General features: G+C 45.4%; 1 protein-coding gene across 4 annotated transcripts in view; it reads left to right on the plus strand.

The window, feature by feature from the left end:
- Positions 1–1,391: 1,391 nt before the first annotated feature.
- The window catches only part of LOC120230450 (activity dependent neuroprotector homeobox), a 32,164-nt gene continuing 19,935 nt past the window's right edge, over positions 1,392–13,620 (plus strand). The window contains exons 1-3 of one of the 4 annotated variants that reach the window (XM_039230030.1): positions 1,392–1,498; positions 3,538–3,711; positions 5,059–5,129. The gene's annotated coding sequence lies outside the window, so the exon portion shown is untranslated. Of the gene's footprint in view, positions 1,499–3,537; positions 3,712–5,058; positions 5,130–6,272; positions 6,290–13,620 lie in introns of those variants that run through there. The other 3 variants (XM_039230029.1, XM_039230031.1, XM_039230032.1) reach the window with 3 other exon arrangements.

Here is a 13,620-nt window from a genome sequence, read left to right on the forward strand (position 1 = left end):
GGACCCTGAAACTACCGTTGGCGTGGTTATTGAGCATCTTGGGGCGGCCCATCGCCAACACCGTTTCTCACGTTTGGGCGTCACCGGTCCGGTGGCCTCGAAACGCAGGGGCCCCGTTGGTTTTCTTAAGGCCGGAGAGACCAGTCCGCCCATCGCCACCAGGGAAGGATGTCCAGCCCCAGGGCGGCAGCGGCCCCTGCCCGCCGAAGGGCCGGACCCGCGTGGGCCTGAGTCCTCTGCACTCGAGTGTGAAGCACGAGGCCCTCACACCTCATTTAAGGCAGGAAGCATCGCGCACGCCCGGCCAGGTGCCCCTGCCCTGCCCGCCGCCGCCGGCCCGGGGAGCGCAGGCCTCCCAGCACGTGGGGCCGCCGGGCGGCCCGCGCGCCCCCTCCCGCCAGATGTAGTCCAGGCCCAGCTGGGCCCGCGCAGGGATCCCCAGCGCGGCCACCTGACTGAGTGCAGGGCGTGCTGCGGCCCGCTGCTTGTGCCTCCGCCGCGGGCGCTGCGGCCGGAGGAAGGCGCCCGCCGTGCACACGGGCCCTGGAAAGCGCACTGCGGCCATTATTCGCGGCGCCTCCTAGTGGGTCAATGGCAAATCCTCTTGGTTCTCGCGAGAGCTCCCCCCCTCAGAGGGGATTATATAATTTCTTTGAGGTGGGGGTGCTGGGGCCACCCACACTCCAAAAAAGTTAGGTGCAAGCACAGGTGAGAGTGAGAGAGTTGTCCCTGGGGGGGCAAAGAGGGGAAGGGGTAAAGTCCCCCCCATGCCCCCCCTACTTAGCTGGACAATGAGTCCTCTTATGCTAATGAGGCATTTACGTCACTTCCGCTCTTTCTCGGCCGCCATTTTGGCTAGGGCAGGTTCGGGGACTCGCTCCGAGGCGCTTGTATTGTCTGCTGAGGGGAGACGCGGGATCAGCCCCCTCCCCCGCCCGTTGCCGCCGCCGCCTCCGCCGGCCCGGTCTCCCCTCCGCCGCCCGCCGGGATCCATGAGCTGAACTCCCACCCCCCCCGGCCGCCGCCATCTTGTGCCCCCTCCCCCTCCCGCGGGCAGCGCTAAGGGGGATTTTGGCGTCTCCTCAGACACAGCTCCCTCTCTCGGTCCCCGCTGCTGAGGAGCGAGAGGAGCGCGGCCGTCGCCGCCCGCCTGCCCGCGCCGGTGAAGCCGCCTCTCCCACACCCTCCGTCTCCTCCCTCCGCCCCTCCTTTGTCTGCACCGCTCGACGACGCTGCCGCCGCCGCCGCCCGCGCGGGGACTGGAGGGAGCCGCTCGCGCCGCCGCCGCCGCCCGCCGCTCTGCTGCGCCCGCCGCGCCCCCCGGCAGCAGCCGCGGCCGCGGCGCGAGCCGGAGCCCGCCGAGCCGGAGCGCGACGAGGCCCCGGGCGCGCCCTCGCCGCCACCGCCGTGCCGCCGCCATCCGCCCGCCGCCGCCGCCGCCGCCGCCGCCCGGCCCCCGAGCACGCCGGCCCCGCGCGCGCTTCGAGGCCGAGTCAAGGTAAGCCGCGGCGACCGCCGCGCGCCCACCCCGCCGCCCGGCCCCGCGGGCGCATTGTTGACCCCCCCCCCCCCCCCCCACACCCCCCCCCACCCACACCAACCCCCAACCACACGCGCTCGCCTCGGCGCGCTCCGGGGCTGACGGGGCGCCCGCCGCGCCGCGGACCGCTACCCGGGCTCGGCCGCGGGGTCCAGGCGCCTCCTCCTGCAGCCCGACCCCCCTTCCCCGCCCCGCGAGCCCGCCGCGGCCGGCCGCCCGCCTGGCCCCCCGGAGCCCGTGCCGCCGGTGGCATCTCCCTCCACCCCGCCCCCGGCAAGCCCCGGGCTGCCCCCCCATCCCTGGAACGAATCTCTTCTTCCCGCTTCCCCCCAGCAAACGAGCCCCCCCACGCACACCCCCAGTGCCTGGGACGAGCCTGCTGCCAGGTCTGCCCACCCTTAGCTGGGGGAGGGGGGACAGATTGGGGGGCGGGGAGCATGCATGGCACGGGAGTGGGGAAAGTCTTTGCCTCCGCCGTGCAACCCTTCCTCCCTAACGTGCCAGCCCCCTCGTACCCTAACCACGGAGTCCACCAACACCACCCCCTTTTCTCTCGGTCGCAGCTGCCTGGTCAGCACGACCTCTTCCGAGCGTTCGGCGCCCCAACTTTGTGATAAGGTGGTGGAAAAAAAAAAAAAAAAGAAATTCCGAGAGCTGCGAAAAGATTTATCATTTATTTTAATGCAATGAATGGGGAGGAGTTCTTTGAGCACCCTTTTATTCACCTCTTTTCTCTGGGCTGCCTGCCTGCCCTCCCCTCCCCCCCAACCTGGATGCCTGTCTGCTGGAAAAGGCGCGATTGCTTCTCTTCCTCTTCTGCGCGAGATCAGGCACTAAGGTCCTAATACCCCTTTTAGCTGCACATGTATTCGCTCGAAGTCTTCTTGGTGTTCTTGCATTCACCAGTTCCTCTGGACAGTTCTTGCCATAACCCCATTTCTCAGACAAAGGCTTAGGAGGTAACAAGAACCAAACTGTTTCCTGTGTTTGCCATTTTGATGTCCATTCTCACACACCCAGTTCCCATCCCTGATGTTTCTCGTGCCAGTGTCTTGAACCTTCAGAATGAAGAAAAAAAAAAAAGATCTCCTGGGTAGCTTGCTACAGTTTCTTTATAAATCTGCATTGTTGCTTCTGGTTTATGGCCACGAAGAAAATACCAGCCCCCACCCAAAATGCACCGCAGCCAAGTCGGCTAAAGGCGATGAGTGTTGGAGTCAGTAGGGGGCGCATTCCCTGCACTGGGTAAGGCTGCAGAGGGGGGAAGGGCCCCAGAACTGGAACAGGATGTGCTTCACAGCGCCTTCTACAGACCATGGGAAAATGGACCCAGCAAGACGCACTCTCGCACTCTTAGTTGGTGAGCTGACAGCAACATGGCGAAGGACTAAGTGAGTCAAGAGCGGTGATTTTATTTCTTTTTAAGAATCCACCCTGCATTTGAGAACTTCTTTTTACTTGTTCAAAACTGTTGACCCTGACAATCCACATTTGTTCTTGGCACTTCCTTGGTGCACAGATTTCCTGTTCTCTGGAGTTCTTCCACCTTAAGCTTTGAATGCGTCACCATGCCTTTCCAAGGTCAGATGGTAAAGGGGAAAGTTTAAAACCTGAGAGTAATGGGTTTGGGGGTATTGCCGATTACCTCCTTTCTTCGTGGCCCAAATCTTTCCAAGTCTTTGAGAGTTAAAAATCTTTCTTGAAACATGTTAGACTTCAGTGGGGGGTAGTACTTTTCATAAGCAGGTAGATGGGTGTCATGATTTGCAAAGCCTTGTTGGTAAACATCGAGCCCATGTTGAGTTCTTCATTGTCCAACTCAACAGAGTTGATTGCAAAATTTTGTTGCCTTCCAGCTTTGGACTTGTAATTGCCATTCATGATCTTCGGCAGCCAACCACCTTTGCAAAAAGTGTTGACACCGGTCTTCTGTGAGCACCCAGCTTTTTGGGGTGTGTTGATTTCTATAGATTTTACTCCTCTTGTTATTTCCATAGGTGTGAGATGCACAATGCGAAACCTAGGCCCCAGCTTTTGCACCATGATGCACAGGGTTGTACTTTTTGTACTGAACTGATAGGTGGCCTAGTGGTTATGCCCTGTACTACCATTTTGAGGATCTGGACTCCGTTCCTGCCTTGCTCTTTGGACCACATTGTCAATTCACACCGGTGGGTATATTCATTTTGGAGGGTGGGAACTGCAGCCACAGGGAGGCCACAGACTTCTTCCTCCTTGGTCACCACCAAAGCCAGCACTTCCAAAATTTCAGCCTAGCCACATTCCTCAAGGAACCGGTTAGAGCTGGTTGCAGTCCTGGGTTCTGAACAGAGAAATGACTTAATGGCTTGTTTAAGAGAAAATTTTTAAGTTGCTGTTATTGTTTTAATCATTTGCATTCTGCGCTCTTGTTATAATCTATGTTCTCAATTAGTTATTTCGATGACCAGTCTCAAGAGTTGCTAAGCTTCTATGAACCTTACAGATTCTCTGATCAGAACAGACCTTTCCATGAACGTGTACTTGCTACCAGTGACTGACAGGTGTTGTCCATATTCTGAGGGTACTTTAAGACTTTGTTGCAATTATTTTATATAGATACACCAGGGTAAATTTATGGGGAAATGAATGGATGCATTCTTCGATACATAGTTAATCACACAGTTAGGTGGGGCTTAAGGGAGAATTTTCCTTGAACATTTGCTACCAAGTAACATTTTGGTGAGTGAAAAGGAGGCACTTTGGTTCAGATATTCCATTCGGAGACTGACTTATATATTGTTTTTGCAATTTTTTAGTGACTTCAAGAATCAGATACTAAGTCTAAGTGGTATTACTTATCATTTTAAAAACTGCTCAGTATTTGTTAAACAGATATAACTCTGACCTGTACTTGGTCTTTGGTATATATTTATATGAGTTTTTTAAATGAGTAATTTGAAAACAACTTATTTGAGTGCATGTTTGAGGTGAAGTTTGTGAAGGTACTTTTGTTTGCTTTGGCAAATTATACATAAGATACAATGTTAACTGATGTCCTTAGTGGTAAATAGGCATTTTCCCCCTACAGGAAAACTTGCTGTGATCTCTTGGAAAGCATGTATTTTGCAGTTTCAAGGTTTCCTGGTTTTAGTAGTCAAATAAAAAGTGAAACAATTGGGCTTGAGAGCTGGAATTTAGGTAAACTATGAGGGTTTGTTAAAAGTACAGAAAAAAGAGCCTCCATAAACCAGAGGGTGGGGATGGGCATTCTGTTTCATTGAACTTGTAATAGAAATTCCTTCTTTATCTTGGCCCTTGTTGAAAATTTCCTGAAATTACCTTATTAGAGGCTGCTGTACATTAAACTGACTAAACCTTTGATTCTGGTTCTTAAAGTCTCTGTATGGAAAATTTAGGAGATTGGGCTTTGAATCTCTAAAGACTTCTGGCCCTGCCTATCTTGGAAGTCACTGGTTGTAAACATACCCACTGTGAATTTGTTTTGCTTAAATTTCTCTTTTTTTTCCTTAAACCAGAGTGCAGGAAAAGTTCTAATACTATTTATATTAAAATAAAACGTCACCATGTTGAACAGATTAAGTGTCAAGTAAGTTCACAATTATGTTTTTTTTTTTTGATGACCCAATCTCAAGAGTTGCTAAGCTTTTAAAAACTTGAAATATTCTCTGAATAGAATGGGCCTTTCCATGAACATGTAGTTGCTACCAAATAACCAGCTAATAGGCTTTTATCAAGTAAAAATGGCTTTTGATTTTTGTTATAAAGTAAATGCACATGTTTATTGTATTTGATTACTAAAAGTTAAATAAGGTCACTTTCCTTGTAACTATTCACAAAATTTGAAAAATAGCTACTGTATAGAATTTTTAGAATTTTAAAAATGTAGCGCTCTAGCAGTCTGTTGGTTCCTACCTTTAAGATGATGTACACAACGCTGGCTGCGTGTTTCATTGTGGAATTACTTTAATGAGGAAGATATAGCTGACCTGTTAAAAAGGAGCAAGTAGGGATCGATACTTGGGTAGAGAGAGACGAAATCAAAACCTCAGAATTTCAGTAGTAGTTTTTGTCTTTTGGGAACTATATGTAAGTCACAAAGATTGCATTAGTTGTAATAGACCTTGGCAGGATGAGTCCGTTAATTGGTGTGTGTGTACACATACACACAAAATATAACCTTTTTTAAAGTCGAAAATGACTGTCCTATTATTAAATACAAAGTCCATACATTAGAGATGTGGTTGGGAAACCGTACATTAACTAAGAAACAAATGAATTAGACATTGTGGGGTTTTTAGATAAACTTTTAAGAAATGTGAAAAGTACCAAAAAATGAAAAATTTTATAAGATTAGAAGCGAATTTATAGTTTTTTACCAAGATGCTCAATATTGTGTAATAATCTGCGTGTCCATCCTGGGCTTCTAAAGGACTTTCACTTTAAAGTCTGTTAGGTCTTCCAGAAGATAAAATACTTTCCATTGGGGGGTTTAACTTTCATTTATTTGCCTAAGAGGCATGAACATTAAAGTGTTGCTCCCCTACGTAAATAATTTAATTATGTTAGATTCACAGAGCCTGACATGTTCTGACCGTCATGCAAACTTACAAAGTTTTTCTTCCCCTTGTTTTCTAAGAGCTCCTGGCCTTGGGTCTGGAACAAATGCCTTGTTTTGCTGCTGTGGATCAGTGTCAGTCATAAAAAGCTACATTTTATGTCATTAGTTTGGAAGGCGTTTTAAAACGGGTGAGAAACAGCCCCACACTAACTGAATTGATAATTTTGAATGTAGAAGCCATTTCTTGTTTACTCATTGCCACTTTTCTGCCTTAATTGTTAAGATACTTTATGAAAGAAGCCATCCGTGTTTGGCCCAGCATGAGTGGCCACAATTCCATTGTGACTTTGTGATTTTTATATTGTTTGCCTCATCCTGTTAATTACAAAGTGAGAGGAAGGATGATGGTGCTCCCTCAGTCTCTCAGGGTCTTAGTACCCCTTAGATTTGTGTTTTGCTTGTGACCTACCTTTGATATCTGGCAGTTTAGGAGTCTGCTTAAATGAGAATCCATATTCTGCTTCACTGGAAGAAGGCTCTCCTCACGTGTTAATCAAGCGTCTCAAATTGGGATACATATGTATCAACTTGATTGTATTGTGATATGTATCTATCTCAGGAAGTCACGGATAAAATGTGAGCCAGCTGTGCAAAGGAACCATTTTGATTGAGGGTGCACATTTTCTCATCAGTGTAAAATGCTAAGTTCTTTTCATTCTTTTACTTCTGGATTCTCTTCTCTCTGTGTACACATTCACTGTCCTCTGCCTGTAGTTTTTTGAAGTGCGCTCACAAGCTTCCTTACCTGTATTGATCCCTAGCTTAGTTCTAACACACCAGCTAGAGATATATATCCATAATTTCAGCAGTGTTTCAGAAATGAATTATGAGAGCATAAATACTTTAGAGTTTACTAAGGGAAGACTGCCCTGAACATATACTGCAGTTTTAAGAGTCAAGTTTAAGGTTTAACTCAGAAGCGTGCACCTGATCTGTAGGAGACTCATGTATTGTTTGACTCTCCCTTAGAATTAAAAATAAATCCCTACACATCCTAACTCCCTCTCCAGTAGGGGTATAGATTGATAACTGAGTCACTTGGCTGCGGCTTGTTGCTGTTTATGTGTCACTTTTCACATGACGCGGTTGATGATTGTATTTTAGTAAGGGTGAGCTGTGAGTGTAAAGGCCTCTTTGCTGGCCTTCGTGGTATTAGAGTATTAATGGTCTGCCTGTTTCATTTGCCAGACACTGTGTGAAACCATTCTGAATTCTCTTGGGATTGTCTTTGTTTCACAAGTGGGGAAATCAAGGCACTGCGACATGTACTGATGAATGGGTTTGTGCCAGGCCTGTGCCTTGAACACAGGCTTTTCGAGGGTTCCCACGTGCTGTCTGGCTGATGGGGGCACACACCACTGCTTCATCACTTGGGAATGATGTCTTGTGCTTCTGTGTCCGTGAATAACCAAGGATCCTAAGTGGGCTTCACCAAGAGGCTGGCAAGAGCAGACTGGCGAAAATCGTGCCGGGGGGCCTGCGATTAATTGAAGTAGCCTGTGTCTGGTTTGGAGTTGCCTGTCCAAGGGTCTAAAAAGAGTTTGATTGTGGTCCTGTTGTTTTTTCCAGTGTTTTGGTTTAGGGCAGTCTTATTCCTTCTCTCCTCTGGGCAGTTATTTTTGCTTAGACAGATAATTGCTGGCTTTTGCCCTTCTGTCTTTCCTTTTTCTGAACGCTCTGTGCTCTGTTGAAGACTTTGTGGAAACCTTTGCTTCCCTGGAAAATCTGCATCTTTTTCTGGTGGGAACTGGCAACAGTTGAAAACCTGTATATAAGTGGTTTCTTTTTAAACCTGGTATATCTGAAAAAACTTCTATCTGGTGGAAATATAGAAAAATTCATTAAAATTTTAAGTTAGGGTTGTAAACACAAGTCAGCAGTTAGAATTCTTGCTCTTGTGAAAGGGGTGAACTGAGACTGGGAGTGTCTTATCCAGTGGGCTCAAAGTCCTGGTTCAGAATCAGGCTTAAAAACAACACCAAGGTAAAACTTCTCTGCAGAAAGTGTAAGGGTTGAGCCAGCAAGTGGCAAAGCCTGCTATGAGAATAATGCTTCTGCTACAAAGAAGGCTTTGCCTAAACATTGAGTCTCAGATAGCTTAGAAACACTTAAGGGGATTCAAGTAAATTCTTTTATTTGTGAATGAGGAGAAAACTACCTTTCCCTTACTCTGGGAAAATTAGAGAGTAGTTTTGATAGACCATGGAAATGTTACCATTAAGGGATTAAAAGTAACTGATTGATTGTCTTATGCCATTTAGTTGAGAAGACCAGGACATGTTACTGGAATGATTAAAAGTAGATGTACCTGGATGTCGTCTCAGGCCCACTTGTGAATTGAATTCCCTTGTTCACGCATCTATTAAGCCAGGTTGTCCACCTACCTCGACAGCAGCAGTTCTAAGCTGTGGGTTTCTTATGTAGGCACCCCAGTGTCGGAGTCATTCCCCATGGTGCGTCCCTGCCTGCTGGGCTGCCTATTTAAAACCCAGTAAATGGGGAAATCCACCCCGTCTCATACTCTTTAAAGTTAGATTACGGTGTGAGAGATGGTCTCAATCCTTTGTGGTGGGAGGTAAGCCATGAGGCATCTTTCTTGCTCCCTTTCAAACAAGATTGCGTGTACTCACTCCAGTGTGTAGTATCGGTGCAGGGTTAGGGCCCACACCTCCCTCCAGTTGCTCAGCTGTCATCTTGTCCCTCTGGTGTCATCTTCCCTTCTGGCCATGCGTGTAGCTTATAGTCTGAGCACACTCTCAGAAGTACACTCTTGAGAGCCTTTGGTTCCATTGGTGTTCTGTAGGTTCTGGTGGTTACAGCTAGGCATCTCACCTGAAATCTAAATACGCCCAAGTAACAGGGTAAACAGCAACATCATAGCTTCCAGTTGTAGGCACTAGTTTTGTAGTCCAAAAGTCTTCTTAGAAAGACCCACATGCTTTTTAAAAAATAAATACGCAAAATCTAGATCATACACTGTTAAGTCACCTAGGTTTGTTGACGGTACTTGCAGATACTCGATTGCATAAGAGTTTAAAGTGCCACAGAGTTTGTAAATTTAGGAATATGCTAAACTCTTTAACATGAGTAGTTCCCATAAATATATTTTGTGAAAGCACTATTAGGTGTATGAACGCACATTGTAGTGTGTATAGGAACAGGTATGTGACAGCCGCCTCTGATGCTCAGGAATAATAGTCCGCATTTTTTTAAAAGATTATTACTGGGGTGTGAGCTCATAATTTTCAAAGTGACTATTCCAGTATCTGATCTGCCTTAAGATGATAATGATAACTGTTCTAAGTATTAACTGGTATCATCTCATTTAATCCTTCTGGCACTTGAACAATGGCGATAGTGTCCTTCTGGCTATACCATAAGGAAACAGACCTCCGGAGACTGAGTAACATTTTCAAGTTCACAAAGCGAGAAAGTGCCAAGAGTAAGGATTTGAACACAGATCTGTCCAGCTCTGGGACTGTGTTCTTAATCACTACATTGTACCATCTTTCTTTTGAGCAGAGGAAGACTCTATTGTGTTGTGTCCCTATTTGTTACAGAAGTTTGAAGCTCTGAGGTAAAAATTATACATGTGGCTGATAGGTCAGCTAAATTTTTTTTCGTAAAAACAATTTAGTCTTACTGGAAAACAGATTTTGGTGTAGGCTATAGGCTTCAACCTTGAACTTCACCTTATGCCACCCCTTCAATATCTTATATTACCTTTCTTTTTTTTTTTTTTTTTTAATGTTTTATTTTATTTCTAGGGGAGAGAGAGAGAGAGAGAGAGCGTGAGCAGAGGAGGGTCAGAGAGAGAGGGAGTCACAGACTGAAACAGGCTCCAGGCTCCGAGCTGGCAGTCAGTACAGAGCCCGACGCGGGGCTCGAACCCACGAACCGTGAGATCATGACCTAAGCGAAAGTCGGATGCTTAACCGACTAAGCCACCCAGGCCACCCCTATATTACCTTACCTTATACCTAAAGACCTTCCAGATTGCATAGGTCTGAAATGGGTGTAAGCTCCCTCAGGTGATCCTGACAGTCGCCTAGGTCTGGTACTCCTCTCTTCATACACTTCCTTTAGGCCTTGTTTTTAAAGGGACCTGCTGAACATGGCCAGATTAGTTCCCTTAAAGTGCAAGTAGAGCTGTATCATTTCTCTGCTTCCACGTCTGCAGCATCTCCTCAGGGCCTATCAGGCACAGCAGCAGACTCTAGCCTCACACTAAGGCTGCTTTCCTGTCCCCAGACTATCTTTCCAACCTTGTCATTCGTTATCATACAGAAGCTTGATGTAGCAGCCATTCTGGCCTCTCCGTACAGCACTTCCTAAAACTTCTTGCTTTCCCACCTCTTAACTGTATGCCAGCAAGGATTTGTTTGTTTTGTTTTGTTTTGTTTTTGCAGTGAATGCAGATTCCCAGCTAACTTAGTGGCCCCAGCTTAGCATCTGTTTCCACGTTCTCCTGAGCTCCCCTGCTGGGAATGAATTCTCCCTTTTATGAAACCTCAGTTCATTTAGTTTGTCACACATCTGACACTTTGCTTCTTTTCCTGTAGATATTTTTGGGGTGTCATCCCTGTAAGTCCTTTCTAGGCAGGGACTGTTCATTCAGTCTACATTTTTTGAGTGCCTACTTGCTGTGTGTCAGCCCCCGCTGAAGATGCTCGAGCTCTTAACGGGAAAAAACAAGCAGGATCTTTTTAATAGATTTTCTTTGCTCTGGATAGTGAGATGGCATCCTTGTCCTGCATATTTTAAGGGTTCCTGAGTCCATCAGTTGAGAGCAGGAAAATCAGTCTCTGCTGAAAAACGATTCATGGTGATTGTAATTTACAGCCATGAATACCTCTTTACCACACTGTGTCAACTGTAATTTCAGGTAATACTTTACTAAATCTGAACTCACCTGTGATGAGTATTTAAAATAGAACATTTGAGCAACAATGTAATTGTAATTTTGAAAATAAAGTAAATGGGGCAATTTATTTCTCCCTGGATTCTTGGTTTGATGTTAAGGAGCCACACCACATGAAGAAAACAAAACTTGCTAAAATTAAATTTTCATTGTTGTGTTACCTTTGAAAAGGCTACCTAATTTACTTTTCTTAGGACCTCTCCCTTTTTGCAGTTCTAGCTTTATAACCATTTGAAAGAAACTTATGATCATTTAAAAATTTAACACATGGAAGGAAAGTCTTTGAAAACCTTTTCTGTACTGCTGCATGTTTTATGTTTGTTTATTTTGAGAAAGAGTGCATGTGCACAAGCAGGGGAAGGGCAGAGAGGGAGAGAGGATCCCAGGCAGGCCTGCACTGCCCGTGGAGAGCCAGATGTAGGACTCAGTCCCACTAACCTGTGAGATCATGACCTGAGCCGAAATCAAGAGTCGGATGCTTAAACCAACTGAGCCACCCAGGTACCCTTTACTGAGATTTTTTTAAGTACTCAGCAATTTGGAGACCGTTAATATGTTACCATAGAGTCATTCATTTAATACTGTCCAAAATGGTCCAGGATTTTACAAAGGCCTTCAAAGTTCCTGTACATCCGGGGCCTGCTCTAGAGGATCTGTCCTGTTCAAAGAAATCCTAACAGATGCTTCGTATTTTCATAAAAATACTCGTATTTTTGGCAGAGACTCATCAATGATAAATGCCTCTAATTTTGAACCAGACTATCCATGCTGATCAAATCATTAGCAAACCTTATTTGGTTCCATATTCAGTGCTGTTGTCTTAAATTTTCCAGTAGCGACATTTAGTGTCTCATAGGAGTAGAATCACACTATTTGTTTGTCCTTTTGTGACCAGCTTATTTCAGTTAGCCTGATGTCTTCAGGGTTCATCTGTGTTTTCAGTAGCCATATTTTAACTTGTAGTTTCATTTAATGCTAACATTTAATTTAAAAATGAAGTTGACTTTAATGCATTTTTAATCTGGTACATCCAAAGTACTGTCATTTCAACAGGTCAGTGTTTTTGAAGAGGTACTTATGAGATATTTTTCATTTTTTAATTCTAAGCTTTGGAAATCCCAAGTATATTTTACATGTGAAAGCATATCTCAAATGGGCAAAAGACTTGAATAAACCTTTCTCCAAAGAAGACATACAAGTGGCTAAGAAGCACATGAAGATGCTCAGTATCCTTCATCATCATTAAGGAAACGCACATCACACCTACAGTGAAATCCTACTTCCTATGCTTTAGGATGGCTGTTATAAAAAAATTAACAAATGTTGGTGACGATGGGGAGACACTGGAAGCATTGTGTGCTGTTGATGGGAATGTAAATGGTAGAACCACTGCAGAGACAGAATTACCGTGTGAAAAGAGATGTGTATGCCCACGTTCATAGCAGTATTCACAATAGCTAAACGGGGGAAGAAATGCAAGTGTCCCATCTAACTGCAAAATGTGGTGTATACCTAGCATGGGTATTATTCAGGCTTAGAATAACAAGATAAGCAAAATACGACGTGTGTGTGTATAGCATTGGATATTATTAAGCATTTAAAAGGACATTTTGGGGGGCCCCGGGCGGCTCAGTCAGTTGAGCGTCTGACTGACTCTGGTCATGATTTTGCAGTCAGTGGGTTCAAGCCCCGTATTGAGCTCTGTGCTGACAGCTCAGAGCCTGGAGCCTGCTCCAGATTCTGTGTCTTCCTCTCTTCCCTCCCCCTCCCTTGCTCATGCTCTGTGTCTCACAAATGAATTAACGTAAAAAAAAAAAAAAAAGTTTTTTTAAAGGAAGGAAATTCTGACACAGAATGACCTGTATAAACCTTAAAGATACTGTGCTAAAGTAAAATAAGCCAGTCACAAAAAGACTTAGTGATTCCACTTATGTGACATACTTAGTCAGAATCATGGAGACTGGAGGATTGTGGTTGCCCAGTGCAGAAGGGAAGTCAGAAATGGGGAGTTGTCTAATGTATAGAGTTTTGCACCATGAAAAGAGTTTGGAGATGGGTGGTGGTGATGGTCGCCATGATATTACGACTACTTAATACCACTGAACTGTACACTTAAAAATGGTTAAGATGGTAAATTTTTTTAATGTGTATTTTTATACCGTATAAATTGATTTAAAAGCATATCTCCAGGGTTGCCTGGCTGGCTCAGTTGGTGGAGCATGCAACTCTAGATCTCAGGTTGTGAGATCCATGGAGCTCCATGTTGGGTGTAGACATTACTTAAGATAAAACTTTTTAAATAAAAAAATGAAAGCATACCTCCATTCACTTTAGACTAGCTACATTTTATGTGAAGGGTAGCCATTTGTGCTAGCATTTACCTTGTTGGAAGGAAAGTACAGTTCTTAGAATAAAAATTAAAAATTTTCAGCCAGCATTGTTTTTCTTGCTGCATGACTAAAATGCTTGAGGTCCATAGATTCATTTCCTTTTAAAAGAAAAACTTCATGTGCATAAAAATCCGGAAGGATAAATATA

This window comes from Hyaena hyaena, unplaced genomic scaffold, assembly GCF_003009895.1.
Source record: "Hyaena hyaena isolate Hyena2069 unplaced genomic scaffold, ASM300989v1 scaffold_42, whole genome shotgun sequence".
Lineage (NCBI taxonomy): Eukaryota > Metazoa > Chordata > Mammalia > Carnivora > Hyaenidae > Hyaena > Hyaena hyaena.